Here is a 14,877-nt window from a genome sequence, read left to right as displayed (position 1 = left end):
ACACGGTCACTTACGAGAGTGAGATCTGATAGATATGATAAGATAATATTTTTGGTATTTTTGTGATAAAGATGCAAAGTAAAGAAAGCAGAATAAAAGGCAATGGAAATAGCTTGTTGTTGAAAGATTAATATGATGGAAAATAGACCCGGGGGCCATAGGTTTCACTAGTGGCTTCTCTCAAAAGCATAAGTATTTTACGGTGGGTGAACAAATTACTGTTGAGCAATTGACAGAATTGAGCATAGTTATGAGAATATCTAGGTATGATCATGTATATAGGCATCTCGTCCGAGACAAGTAGACCGACTCCTGCCTGCATCTACTACTATTACTCCACTCATCGACCGCTATCCAGCATGCATCTAGAGTATTAAGTTCAAGAAAACAGAGTAACGCCTTAAGCAAGATGACATGACGTAGAGGGAAAAATTCATGCAATATGATAAAAAACCATCTTGTTATCCTCGATGGCAACAATATAATACGTGCCTTGCTGCCCCTTCTGTCACTGGGAAAGGACACACCGCAAGATTGAACCCAAAGCTAAGCACTTCTCCCATTGCAAGAAAAACCAATCTAGTAGGCCAAACCAAACTGATAATTCGAAGAGACTTGCAAAGATAACCAATCATACATAAAAGAATTCAGAGAAGATTCAAATATTGTTCATAGATAATCTTGATCATAAACCCACAATTCATCGGTCTCAACAAACACACCGCAAAAGAAGATTACATCGAATAGATCTCCACAAGAGAGGGGGAGAGCATTGTATTGAGATCCAAAAAGAGAGAAGAAGCCATCTGGCTAATAACTATGGACCCGAAGGTCTGAGGTAAACTACTCACACATAATCGGAGAGGCTATGGTGTTGATGTAGAAGCCCTCCGTGATCGATGCCCCCTCCAGCGGAGCTCCGGAACAGGCCCCAAGATGGGATCTCACGGGTACAGAAGGTTGCGGCGGTGGAATTAGGTTTTTGGCTCCGTATCTGGTAGTTTGGGGGTACGTAGGTATATATAGGAGGAAGGAGTACGTCGGTGGAGCAACAGGGGGCCCACGAGGGTGGAGGGGGCGCCCAGGGGGTAGGCGCGCCCCCTACCTCGTGGCTTCCTGGTTGATGTCTTGACGTAGGGTCCAAGTCCTCTGGATCATGTTCATTCCGAAAATCACGTTCCCGAAGGTTTCATTCCGTTTGGACTCCGTTTTATATTCTTTTTCTGCGAAACTCTGAAATAGCCAAAAAACAGCAATTCTGGGCTGGGCCTCCGGTTAATAGGTTAGTCCCAAAAATAATATAAAAGTGTATAATAAAGCCCAATAATGTCCAAAACAGAATATAATATAGCATGGAACAATCAAAAATTATAGATACGTTGGAGACGTATCAATGACATTATCTTCGGCTGCACTAACCAGAAATACAGTGATGAGTTTGGACACATGATGCAAGAGCAATATCAAATGTCCATGATGGGTCACCTAAAGTTCTTCCTTGGTCTTCAAATTCGTCAGCAGAGCAACGACATCTTCATATCTCAAGAAAAATACCTCAAAGACTGCCTGAAGAAGTTCGGAATGCAAGACTGCATAGGTTACACGACGCCAATGCCAACCAAAAGTCATCTGGGTCCTCACGCCAATGGTAAAGAGTTCAATCAAAAGGTATACCGCTCCATGATTGGTTCTTTACTTTATTTATGTGCATCTAGGCCAGATATCATGCTTAGTGTTTGCATGTGTGCCCGATTCCAAGCGGCACCAAAGGAATCGCATCACTTAGCTGTGAAGCGAATTCTTCGATATTTGGCTTACACCCCAACACTAGGATTATAGTATCCAAAGGGCTCAGAGTTTGATCCAGTTGGATTCTCGGATGCTGATTATGCTGGTGACAAGGTGGATCGCAAGTCTACATCAGGCACATGTCACTTTCTGGGACGATCACTTGTCTGTTGGTCTTCAAAGAAGCAGAACTGTGTATCTCTCTCCACTGCTGAATCTGAATACATTGCTGCTGGATCTTGCTGCGCTCAGCTTCTATGGACGAAGCAAACACTCAAGGACTATGGCATCCATCTGAAGCAAGTACCACTCTACTGCGACAATGAAAGCGCCATCAAGATTGCCAACAACCCAGTTCAGCACTCGAAGACAAAGCACATTGAAATTCATCATCACTTTCTCAGAGATCATGTTATGAAGGAAGATATTCATATCATTCATGTCAACACTGAAGAGCAATTGGCAGATATCTTCACAAAGCCCTTGGATGAGAAAAGGTTTTGCAAGTTACGGTGTGAGCTAAATATCTTGGAATCCTCGAATGTCCTGTGATTAGGCACATATCCTAACACTTATGCATGTTGATGACTTAGATGTGCAACACACGAAGTAACGTATATATTCAATCAATGAAGACTTACACTCTAAGTGTGAATACATTAATGCGGAATTTGACTTCGGAGCGCCACGATAATTGTGCGCCATGTCTGGGTCTAATACTTCCTATACGGTGGGTAACGCCACCACCAAATTCTTGTTTGAAGTGTTTTTCTCCTGGCGTTACATTTGCTAAGTCTTCGCATTTGATTTATCTTCAACATTGATTTGTCTTCCTGATGATCTTCACCTTGTTGATTTAGTTTTACTCAGATATATACATATACTTGTGTTCTGTCCTCTACAGCATTCACTTATAGCTATGTCTTCTCGTTTGAATATTTTGGACTAAGTGAATGTGATCGGACCCTAACCTCTCTATGCTTCTACCTCAAACTCTATCTATCCAAATCATATGCATTCTGTTGAAACTGTAGAATGTCTTCTCTGCGTCCTTGTCAGCAGAAGATACAGAGACAAACATTAAATCTATTTTAAATGCTCAGTCCTTATTGCCTGAAACCCGGAGAAGCCGGAACGACCACCCGACAGTTCAGGCGTGCGTGGGAACATGGAACAACTTCCAATGTGTTGCATGTTCGCCACATGTCCCTCAGATGTGAACCGTCAGGGGCACCTGCGTAATTGCGCTGTGCTGTCCCTCTCCCTATAAATGCTCAACTCATCGCGGTCAAAATCTTTCCTCAACCTCTCCACCTCTCCACATGTCCCTCAGACGGCGCCGTCGATGAAGCGCTTAGCTGCCGCGACCTCACCGACGCCGTCCTCACGCCGGCCACGGACCTCGTCTTCTCCGCCGCCGCCGTAGGTGTCCTCCATCGCCAAGTTAGGGCACGGAAGGTCGAACTGCTCGGCCTCCTCTTCTACTCCGTCTAGCAGTTCATCGTGTGGTAATTAAAACTCTCTTTTTACTGTCTTTTTGATCTGATGGATTCATCTTTCCTTACCAAAAGTGGTTTCTGCCTCTACAAATTTGGATCTATCATGTTCTGCATCTCATATTATGCCTAGTATATTCAATTATGCTTCACACGTAGTTAGATCCCTCACTTGTACCTATTCTTGGATTCATACAAATCTGGAACCAACGCTGAAGCCAATGCTGCACCTGATGCAAATCGGCAGCCTGAAGTTAATGCCAATGCCATTGCTCCTGTATCGCCTCCAAGGCCACACACCATTGAGCAAGCATTTGATCGTGGTCAACTGGTTACTGTCAGATGGCCCATTGTGGTTCCTCCACCTGCTGCCGGTCCACAATTTGACTATCATGTAGAGCACAAGGCTCAGGTCCAGAATCCTAAGCCAAGGTTGCCGAGGTTTCCAGGTACTGCAACTTCACCAGGATCCTTCAATGCAAATGGCTTCATTGCACACAACACCTTCTTTGATAGTGCCAAGAATCCCTACTCGAAGCCAAGAATTTCATCTGATCGGTTCTGGAGCTATCAGCAGCGCAGTTACTATTCATGTGTTCTTTATGATCAAGGGCGCATCTTTCCCCATATGCGTCTAGACTGTGAAGCTATTGCTGGACTGCCCTGCTTAGAAGAAGCCCTTGACTGTTTCTGAGATGCTGGTCTGCTGCAATTTGTGTCTGATAAAGAGCACTGGAATGAAGAGCTTCTGCTACAATTCTATGCTACACTCCACATTCGCAGCTACAACAGGGATCCGAAGACTTGGATCCTTGAGTGGATGACAGGAAATATACACCATGAAGCCAAAGCTTAGGATATTATTGAGCTCACAAGCCTGCCCACTCCAAGTGAACTATATGAGCCTGGTTGTCAGCTTCACCGCAATGCTTTGGAGAGCATTTTTAGAAGCCTGAGCCCAACATGAGCCAAATGCTGAGCATGATGAAGCCACTGCCACGCGACGCTGAATATCCACGGGAATTCTTTGTTGAAGACCTAGAGTATCTGCCACGCACGATCTATCATATCATAAGGCGAACTCTATGGCCCATCAAGGGACATTCACCTGCAGCGAAGCTTGAAGGAGCAATGAAGACATTGGTCTTCTCTATCTTCAATGGCATCAGTTTCAATGCTCAAGACTTCTTCATCAGGCAATTGGCTGCATCTGGCTCTGATCTTTTTGGATTGAAATTCTATGCTCCATGGGTTATGCGCCTTATCAAGCTTCACTCTGCCGTCAACTATCAGCCGTCTGCGCGCAACCATCTGATATTCTTGCCAGAGGTTGATATGTCTGTCGAAGCCATCTACCCAGAGCCTGCCAAGGAGCCAATTTATCTTCACAATGCTGATCACCAAAGCTTCACACAGCCTCATCGTGCCCAAACTGAAGCCACTGAAAGCACAATTGCTCAAAGGCCTCGGAAGCTTTCTCGTGTTCTCAACGACCGAGAGCTTCTCGTTGCCCTGCATCAAAAACAGGATAAGCATCACGACTGGCTGAAGCGTCAGATGAAAAGCCTCTTGGTGGATGTCAATCGCATTCGCAACCTTGCCACCAAGAATGCATTTGTCACTCACGAAACCTGTCGGAGGTCTTGGAAGAGTTTGACATTGCTCAGTGCTGAAGCTGATCTTCAAGACGATGGCTTCACCGAAAGATTCAAGTTTGATTCCACTCCTCCCAGGAATGCTGTCTTGCGTCAGACTCCCTCACTTGAAGACTCTGACTATTCTTCCTCAGCTGCAACTGTTGATGCCAGAGTCATTGATGACCAAGATGATGCTACTTCCCCACCTCCAACTTCGGCGCGTATCGACACTACACCAAGTTCTTCTGCACCACCAAACCTCAACGACGATCCTGCTGCTTCACCACCTACTCCTCATAAGAACGAGTAGATGCTCTATGTCTTCAAACCTTTTTGGTCCTTACTGACAAAAGTGGGAGAAGCATATGAGTTGATAGTCTTCAAGCTGGTCCTTATGGATGGTTGCTATACTTTTGCCAAGTGTTTACAACTCTCGCTTTTGATACATTTGGTTCTTTGAGTTGTAACACCTAAACTTGATGGTCGTCTGCTACTTTTTCTGCTACTCTGTGATGCGATGATAAATTCCGCATATGCGTTGATAAATCCCGCACGAAGTCATATTGCAGACGTCCATTTTTCATTATGCATGTCATTATCTTTGTTATATCTTTTCATGCATGACGAATTGTCTTCATAAGTTGAAGAGGATCTCCACAAGTACAACCTGCCATGTGCATTTGCATTCCAGAAGCAAAATACTTATATGCACATCTTCAGGGGGAGCCTTTTGCTACTTATGAAGACAATTATCTTAATCCTTTACAATTTCACATACTTTTAACCCCGTTGAAAACTTCAACCAGTTTGTCGTCAATCACCAAAAAGGGGGAGATTGTAAGTGCATCTAGTGCCACCCCTAGTTGGTTTTGGAGTATTGACGACAAACCTGGTTGAGGGACTAATGTGTTTGTGAGAATTGCAGGATAACACAGGTAGTAGTCCCTCATTGATTCGGTTTACCTACCGGAGATGACCCCTAAAAATGTGTGAAGACATTGAAGACAATGGTGGTATGTGAAGATATTCACATTGAAGACTATGACATGAGAAGACATCACATGAAGACTTTGGAGCGCGAAGACATTGTTGTTTCGTAGTTTCTTTTTCTTCTTTGTTGAGTCATAGGAACCACCGTACTGTTAAATGGGGTCCAAGTGAACAAAGTCAGAGTGACTGAAGTGATGCTCAACCAAATCCTATGTCTTCGAGCGAAGACAATGAGAGCAAATCTTATCCAGAGATGGATGAGTCAGCTTTACTTGTAGCCCAAGTCAAGCTGCCGCGTGTGTTTGAAATCTGACTGTTGGAACACGTGTCAGTTCCTTAGTGACCCAGGGTCATTTCGGACAAATCAGGTCGGGTTGCCTAGTGGCTATAAATAGCCCACCCCTACACCATAAATTGGTGGCTGCTCAGAGTTAGTGCATGGCTTTTGTCGTTTGAGAGCAACCCACCTCCGAAGCTTTTGAGAGAGAGAAATCCTTGCGAGGACAAAGCCCAAAACACCCTAAGCCAAAGAGTGTTAGGCATCACTGAAGTCTTTCTGTCCGCGTGACCTGAAGACTTGTTACACTTGAGGACTGTGAATCCTCCGGCCGGTTAGGCATCGCGTTCTGAGCATCCAAGAGTTATTGTGGATCGCCGGTGAACGAAGTCTGTGAAGGTTTGGAAGTCTACCTTGAAGACTTACCAGAGTGATTGGGCGAGGACTGGGTGTCCTTAGCTCAAGGGGAATAAGGTGAAGACGTGGTCTTCTGAGTTGAATCTCAGCCTCCCTAACCAGACGTACAATTGTCACAGCAACTGAAACTGGTCCAACAAATCCTTGTCCTCTCCAAGAGACCGGTTCTATCTTCTCTCTCTCTTTACTTACAGTTTGTCTTCGTGAAGTCATTGTCTGCCTGTGCTACCTGTTTGACTTCACTGTGTGACTTCTATTGTTGTTTGGCTTCATACTATCTTCCTTCCTGATCATTACTACTTAGCTGCTATTAGTCTTCGCGCTTTCACTTCATTGAATACTTGACTATGGCTTGCCTAGTGTAGTCTACCTTCCGCTGCATGTTATTAGGTTCATTTTCATTGTTTGTCTTTGAAACTTCCATGTTTTGAAGACTTTCTTAAAAATCGCCTATTCTACCCCCTCTAGTCGATAACTAGCACTTTCAACCTATTTTCATGACCATGAGATGATGACATAAAACATAATAGTTATGCATGAATACAACGCGGTATTGCGAACGAGTATCCTTGGTTGGAATACCCAAGTCGTGGATTAGCAAATGGACACCCATGTGGTGCTCTCACGGCGGCAATCTAATAAGCTAGCTTGTGGACTTAAATGAGCACAGCAGCTCCATTCATTAGAAAGAAGCATATATGTTATTTAAAATCCTTATTTCATAACACTTACCAAGTTGTTCAGAGGCGATGCAGAATGTGGATTTCTCAGTCCAAATCCTTCTTTAGCTTCATGCAGTGCTGCCGTGAAGAGCTTCTCAGCTTCCTCTAGTTTTCCCTGGAAAATCAGTATAAATGAATATAATAGGCTAACAACAACTGTACTTTATGGTCGAACAAAGAGTAGGAGCAACTAAAGAGACACTCCTCCTTTCCTCTTTTCATATAGTCATACTCCAAGCAACATTAAGGTGATAAAAACTTGTAATGCACAGGGTATATGGTCCAAAGATTCATACTTAATGCATACACTCAATAGTTGCATGGTTTCCTAACTGAAGTAAGGTCTTGGAATATGTAGTTACGAGAAGTTCCTAAACCCAAGCGTTCAATAAATATGAATACCCAGTTTTCGTGCTTTTTTTGGGCGCGGAGGGTGGGGGTGGGGGGCAGTTTTCGTGTACTAACATGAAAGCCCCAAGTAGTAGGACTGGTTAAACCTTCCACTTCCACATAGTTAATTGAAGAAACTAAAAAGGGCTGACTCCCATAGTAAGATTTGCAACAAGTAACCTAAAAAGTGTGGACCAAACAGGTTATATGAAATCAGCTAGCCTTGGGGACTATGGTAGAGTTATTCTCTCTAGGCTATGATGTATCAAGATGATTGTGGTTGAGTTTTGCATCATTTTATGGAACACATATGAAAAAGGGAATACGTGAACGAAGGGGGAAACTATAATGTGGTAAGTTTTTTCTCAGAAAGACAATGCCAAAAGTGGTTCAGATGAAGGTAAGGATAATGATATACTTGTTTTCAGGAGCAAATATCATGCACTATCAGTGAAGATTCTCCATTTGTTTGTGTGTTTATTTAAAATCACTGAACCACATTCAATACGACGTTAACAAGTAAAATTTGCATCAGCTTGCTCCAGTTCTGCTGGAGCAACCGGATCATCCGGTGCCAATACAGACTTACAGAGTCGCTGCTCAGGCCAAGAGAAACAGCTGTAACAAGACTGAAACTATAATTGCCATGGTACCAAATGTGATATTTATTTCTCAAAAGGAATGTGATATTTATTTTCATTAATTTAAAAGGAGGAGGCTACATATGCAGAGACCAGACCTGCTTGCCCAATCAGTATAGCGGCACATATTGAGCCTTAATAAGTGAAGTTGCCATCCATAGAACCTGAGAGAAAATCATGCATTTTGTTAAAACGATCACGGCGGCAAACACGAGGGGTACCACTCTTAGCTGCAATAGAAACGGTACAAGCAGGACAGACTTAAAATTAGAACTCAATCAACTAATAATAGCAGTTTACCATTTAAAATTACACACGATCCAACAGATCAAACCCACCAAGACACTATTAGTCCACGTCGCTACGGCAATTCCACTGTTAAACTGAACTCTACAGACCCGGCGTCGTCGGGATCCTGTGAGGAACGGCGAATACAGGCACGGGGAAGTGCTCACCTGAGGTGGAGACCGCGCCGGCGACCCGACTGCCGCGGCGAGGCGAGCGTTCCGCAGGAGCAGAGCAGCCGCCGCCTCGAGTCGGCAGGAGGAACCAGCGCGTCGGCAGGCGGCAGGGAGGTTTTCCTTTTTATTATGGCCAGCGCGAGCATTAATCTTTTTTTTTTTGAGATCGGGTCGGGGGAAGGGACTTGGGCCAGGGCAAGGCGGTAAATACTAAATTTCATCCCGTGGCCCGCTACAACAGGAGGCCCAATACCCAAAGAATAGGCCCAACACCCACCGGGAAGCAACAAGACACGATCGTTACGCCGCGTGTCGGGCATTCTTCAACCAGTTCAGTCGACAACGACAGGGCATCGGCGCATGGCGACGCCGGCGAACAGGGGCGGAGGCAGCGGCCACACGCACAACACCGACGAGCCGGCAAGTTTTTCACAATGAAACTCTGCGACAACGAACTCTATCAAACGTTTGAGGTTCTTGCAAAATTACATCCAAAAGTAACATCGCAAGAGCTCTCTCACAAACAAAAAATTGATGCTCAAAGTTTTGCGCACTGTTTGACCAGCATTTTTTTGTTGTTATTTTTTGATGAAACTTTGCAACAACCTCAAACATTTCATAGAGAATGATGTCGCAAGATTCTAGATTTTTTGGATGTTGCTAGAGGTGATCTTTTTCAGTTTTTGAACAACTCAGGTGTAGTGCAGCTGAGAGTAGAAAATCCACTCTTTTCTTGTATGTAATTTTATTTATTCATGAGTTTATGAACTTGAATACCGAAGCTCACAATTTAGCAAAGCATGCATTATCATAGGGGTTATCCGCCATGTATGGTTAGGTCAGTCCTGTAATTTCATTTTTGTAAACATTGTGACAATTTAATAAAGCTTCACGAGATTGTCTAAAAAAATAAACAAAATGTGTTGGGTTCTAAAAGAAAAGAAAAGAGTACGGTTACTATTCCTTGCGCTATTTTGACATCAATACTTGATGATTTGCTGGGTTCTTGCCTCGTGAGATACTAGTACTTGGGAGGCGCTCATTTATAATGCTAAGAATAAGAAGCAATACAATACCAGTGTGTATTGCACAACAGAGATACTTATCCAAACCACGTGGATGTGTTCTGTCAGCCAACGTGGAGTTCAGATTGTGCTCCTGCCAGGCAGACCGAACTGAAGTCTTTTTCTTTTTCTTTTTCTTTTCTTTTTCAAGACGGAACAGAAGATATTGGTGGTGTTTGAGGGAGCATACCATCAGCAAAGACTGGTCATGGAATTGTGTTGATATAGGGCCTGTTTGGTTCATGACTAACTTTGCCAATTAACCTTAGGCAAAGTGTGGCTGCCACAAAAAGTGTGGCTAACAAAATAGCCATCACAAGTGTGGCAAGATTTGGCAAAAAAATTGAGCCTATGATTTATGGGCCATATAACTACAAAAGTGTGGCAAGCCACAAATATGGCAATAAACCAAACACATGCCTAAAATGTTGTGGCATGACTAAGGTTAGGTGTGGCAACTTTAGGCTGAGAACCAAACAGCCCCGTAGCTACTCTAGTTCATATGACCATAGAAAGTCGCAAACTTTTCTCCACGCTAAATCATTCCGGATTCCACAACTTAAAATATGTCGCCGTATGTAGTAGTACCGGCGCTAGGAACTGCAGAAGGATTAGGATCGTGTCAGACCTGATCGGATAAGCAGGATACACACGGCCAATCTCTCTATCCATCTAGCATCTGCCATGTCTCGATCTATCCATCCATTTCTGTCTTTTTCATACGTAAACAGCAACACCAGTACTGATCTCATCGCTTTATATAGTACTACCCGTTGTAGGAGAGATGGCCACGTCGTGCTCTGAACCAGCTGATTCATCGTCCAAAACGGCCGCCGCTGATGGAATCACCTCACCGGCAGCTCCGGATCAGCTGATAAGCAGCCGCAGCAGCAGCAGGCTCCTTTTCGGTTGACGCCGTTGATCCTTGTCATATAACTCTGCTGAATAATATTCCCCGCAAAATAAAAATAAAATAGCACACCATATTCATTTCACTTCTGCTTCGGTAGACCCCCTCTAAACACAAGGACAGCTCAGATTAGCCCATACCTCTTCATAGAAAGGGGCATGATAGTCATATTTATAAATTCTTCGCCGTACATATACGCTAAACATTTTTTTTAGTCCATGAATGAACGCGCACATCCTCCCGCGATGGACCGGCCCATGCATCATGTTTTTTTATTTTCTAAAACAGCAAAAATAAGTATGTGCCACAGAGGATTCGAACCACACTCCAGTAGTAATTAGCACAAGCGCAATAACCAACTGGGCAACGGAACAGCTTGTGGTAGATATATTGTTTTGACTAAAAATAGAACACAGGAAAATCGCACTATATCCTGTTTGGTTTTCTTTTCCTCTTTATTTTTCCTTTTCTTTATTTGTTTCCCTTTTCTTTCTTAAATGCGTAAAGATATTTAAATTCGTGAATTTTTCTTCAAAGTGGGTGAACTTTTTTCTCCAAAAATGGTGAAGTTTTTTTCCCAAATTCCTGAACTATTTCTCAAATCAGTGATTTTTTTAAAAAATATTGAACTTTTTATAAAAATGATGAATTTGATTTTAAAAATCAATGAACTTTTTTTCAAAATCGATATTTTTTTTTTCTAATTTGTGAACTTTTCCGAAAATTGATGAAGTCTTGTTTTACTTTTTCTGATCAAAGAGCTTTCTTCAAATCCAGTGAACTTTTTAAAAAAATTTGTGAACTTTCTTGAATTCCTAATTATTTATTTTAAAAATTATCTAAAGTTCAATAATCAAGTTGTAATTAAACTCCCTCCTCTTTCTTAATGAGTGTTCTTTGAAATTCATCTTGGATGCTTGGCATGGTGATACTAGTGTGTGGAACAAATTCTAGTCCATTTTATTGATGTGAAAAAGTGCATCCAACCAGCCTACCCGAACCATCACCTTTGAACATGATATGCTTCTTGCCATGCACGAAATGACACCAAAACTTGTCAGTATGTGGCCATGCTCATGGTTGGCCTTCATGCAAAATTTGAAGGAATTCGGACACCTAACACACATTGTGTCACGTTCGGTTAGTATTTTAGGATTTTTTTCACGGGAAAACCTTAGTAAATGCATAAAAAGTCAAAACTCAATGAATTTTATCATGGATGCTTTGCATGGTGATGTTAGTGTTTTGAAGAAAATTGGTTTCATTTTATTGGTGTGAAATAAAAGTTCAACCAGACTTGCCCTACCAGCCTACTCAAACCACCACCTTTGAACATGGTGTGCTTCTTGCCATGCATGAAATAACACCAATTTTTGCCAGCATGTGAGCATGCTTATGGCAGGCCTCCATAAAAATTTTGAAGAAATTTGGACACCGAACGCTCGTTGTGTCACGTTCGGCTAGTGTTTTAGGGTTTTTTTCACTAGGAAAACCCTAGAAAATGTATAAAAGGTCAGAATTCAATGAAACTTATCATGGATGATTGACATGGTGATACTAGTGTGTGGAAAAAAAATTTGAGTCAATTTTATTGATGTGGGCATTTTTTGAAAGAAAAAGAATGAAGAACGAAAAACGAAAAACAACAAGAATGAAAAGAAACAAAAAAGAACAAGAAACCGGTCGTTGAATGATTTAGTTTCATTTTCCTTTTTCTATTTAATAGATGCTCAGAAATTTTAAAAGTGTCCGATTCTTTTATGTGAGCATATTCCTATTTAAACGAACAATAAACAAACATTTTTGTTTAAACGAACAATTTTTCTATTTAATAGATGTTCAGAAATTTAATCATATTGATGTGAGCATTTTCTATTTAAACAAACAATTTTTTGACATATCTGTAAAATTCTCTTGAAATGCGAATATCTGTACTTTATGAACAAAATTTTAAAAAGCGATTTTTAAAATTAAAAAAAATAAATGTGAGAATTTTTAGAAAATAAAAAAGAAACAAAAATGAAAAAATACAAATAGAAAAAATGAAAAAGAAATAGTAATAACAGCACCGATTCAACAATGGGCCGGCCCAGCCGCGAACTGAAGTAGAAGAAAATGAAAAAAGAAGTAAAAACAGCCAAACATTAGGTTGTTCTAGTTGGTTAATGTGGTCTTCCTTAGACCAAGAGGTCTTGAGTTCGATACAAGGTGCATGCACTATTTTTTGAAATTTAATAAAAAGTGGGTATGATGTCTCGTATGTGTCACATAAGCGCATGAGTATACGGTTTGATGAAATGACTATACCGCCCTTATACGGTTTGTGGAGGGGGGTCTACCGAAGCAGGCCTCCATTAATTTTAGTATGCCCAGTTTGTTTGGAGTTGGTTGCGTTGCTGTGAACCGATCAGTCTCACAATGTCCACCTCCTTCATTCAAATAATCGTCTATCATTTTCTCTGACATGGACCAATAGTTCAGTATAATCTCCTGCTGACTCAACAGCGTAATCTCCCCGCAAAAAAAAAAAAGACTCAACAGCGTAATATTACTATATCGCGCATGTAACCATGTGTAGCTAGCTCACGTCAGGACAGAGCAATTCGATCGTCGCGAGGATCTGACCGATGATACGCCGTGACAAGTGGAGCCTCTTAATTTGATCACATGATCAGAGACGATAATTTAATTTTACCCGGAGAAGCAGATTCCAGGCTCGCCGCCTCGTCATGGCCGCTAGCGAGGCCTATCTGGCAACACGTAGGCCGCCCCGTGGAAAATCTGGACGTTAAAGATCATGAAAGCGATGGGGAAATAAAAGCATTGCCTAGTGATAAGGATACAAGAAGAAGAGAAAGATTTGATCGCCGACCGAGCGAATATGTGGGACGTTGACTAAGTTGTGGTGTAAAACAAAGCACTAGACGTCTACCCAATTTCCAGATATTTTACGGGAATTTGGGTCTAGCTCGCGGCTGAGTGCGTGACTGAATGTAGTACAGGTCCTCACACCGACGGTTTAAAACAATCTCTGCGCCACTGTGATTAAAACGTGTGGCTTAGTAATTCAGTCGCTATGACTTATCATTTCTCAGCGTGTTGACTTTTAACTCCTTGGTTCATTACAGCCAGCTAACACGGAGTCCAATGCATGCGTGGTGCGACCAGATTTGGCTATGCTGCGAAAAAGGAAAATTATATTTCAGCACACACCATTATGTCCAAAACCTAGCGGGGATCTTCCCTGATCCGCGCAAAAGACTCCTTGTTGCAGCTTGAGGAGATTGAAAGTGAAGGTTCTGACGTGTCTTTTTTTTTGCGGGGTCTAAAGCGTGCTGTGATCAACAAAGATGATTCGCGTAAGAACGTATTTTCCACCAACGAGAATATGAGACCTGATGGAATTGATAACATTCAAGGGATTTTCCTGGGGATGATATCATTCAAGGAGACCTCTACCACCATGGATGATATGAGATGGAGGGTCGCCACTCACCAATGCGATCTATGTGGGCCGAGTGGAAGGCTGGTAAATGAACACGGAAATGAAATATATTCTACCTAAATCATAAGGATTCGGCGCTAGGACAGAATACAAACATAACACAGAATGACCAGCGTGAACCTGCTACGGTGAATGGCATTGGGGCCACCTTTATAACGACAAATCAATTTTCTAACTCCCACCGCATGTAAATAAACAGCATATCATCCAACAACCTTTTAGTGAATTGAAATGTGCTATTAATTATTAGTACGAACCTTCCCTCCTCAATGTCGGAACATTGTTGACAAGAAATTACCCAAAAAACATGATGAAAAGGGGAGGGAAAGTCGCAACGAAGAAGAGAGGAAGGAGATTCCATGCTTGCGTATGTGGTACCCGGAGGAGCGCGGATAACAGTAAGGCTCTGATTATGCGAAACGAAAGTCGTACCATACATGAGTCATGGGCACACGAAAGGCTAAGCTAAAATGTGTTTCCGGGCAGGCGCGTGCATGCATCCTCCCTTGTCTGACGCGCTCGCCGTATGCGGTAAAACTACATGTCCCCTTCCACAACCCTTTGGCCCTCCACCCCTCC

The 14,877-nt window shown here is 42.4% G+C and overlaps 1 long non-coding RNA gene across 1 annotated transcript; it reads right to left on the bottom strand.

Annotated features, from left to right (window-relative positions):
• Positions 1-6,018: 6,018 nt before the first annotated feature.
• Positions 6,019-8,926, bottom strand: LOC120969541 (uncharacterized). The gene is made up of 3 exons (XR_005763831.3): positions 8,814-8,926; positions 8,457-8,522; positions 6,019-7,442 (listed from the first exon to the last, which is right to left on the bottom strand). It is a non-coding gene; the product is annotated as an uncharacterized lncRNA (long non-coding RNA).
• Positions 8,927-14,877: the final 5,951 nt, after the last annotated feature.

Source organism: Aegilops tauschii, chromosome 7, assembly GCF_002575655.3.
Source record: "Aegilops tauschii subsp. strangulata cultivar AL8/78 chromosome 7, Aet v6.0, whole genome shotgun sequence".
Lineage (NCBI taxonomy): Eukaryota > Viridiplantae > Streptophyta > Magnoliopsida > Poales > Poaceae > Aegilops > Aegilops tauschii.
This window is presented reverse-complemented; position numbering and strand designations above follow the sequence as displayed.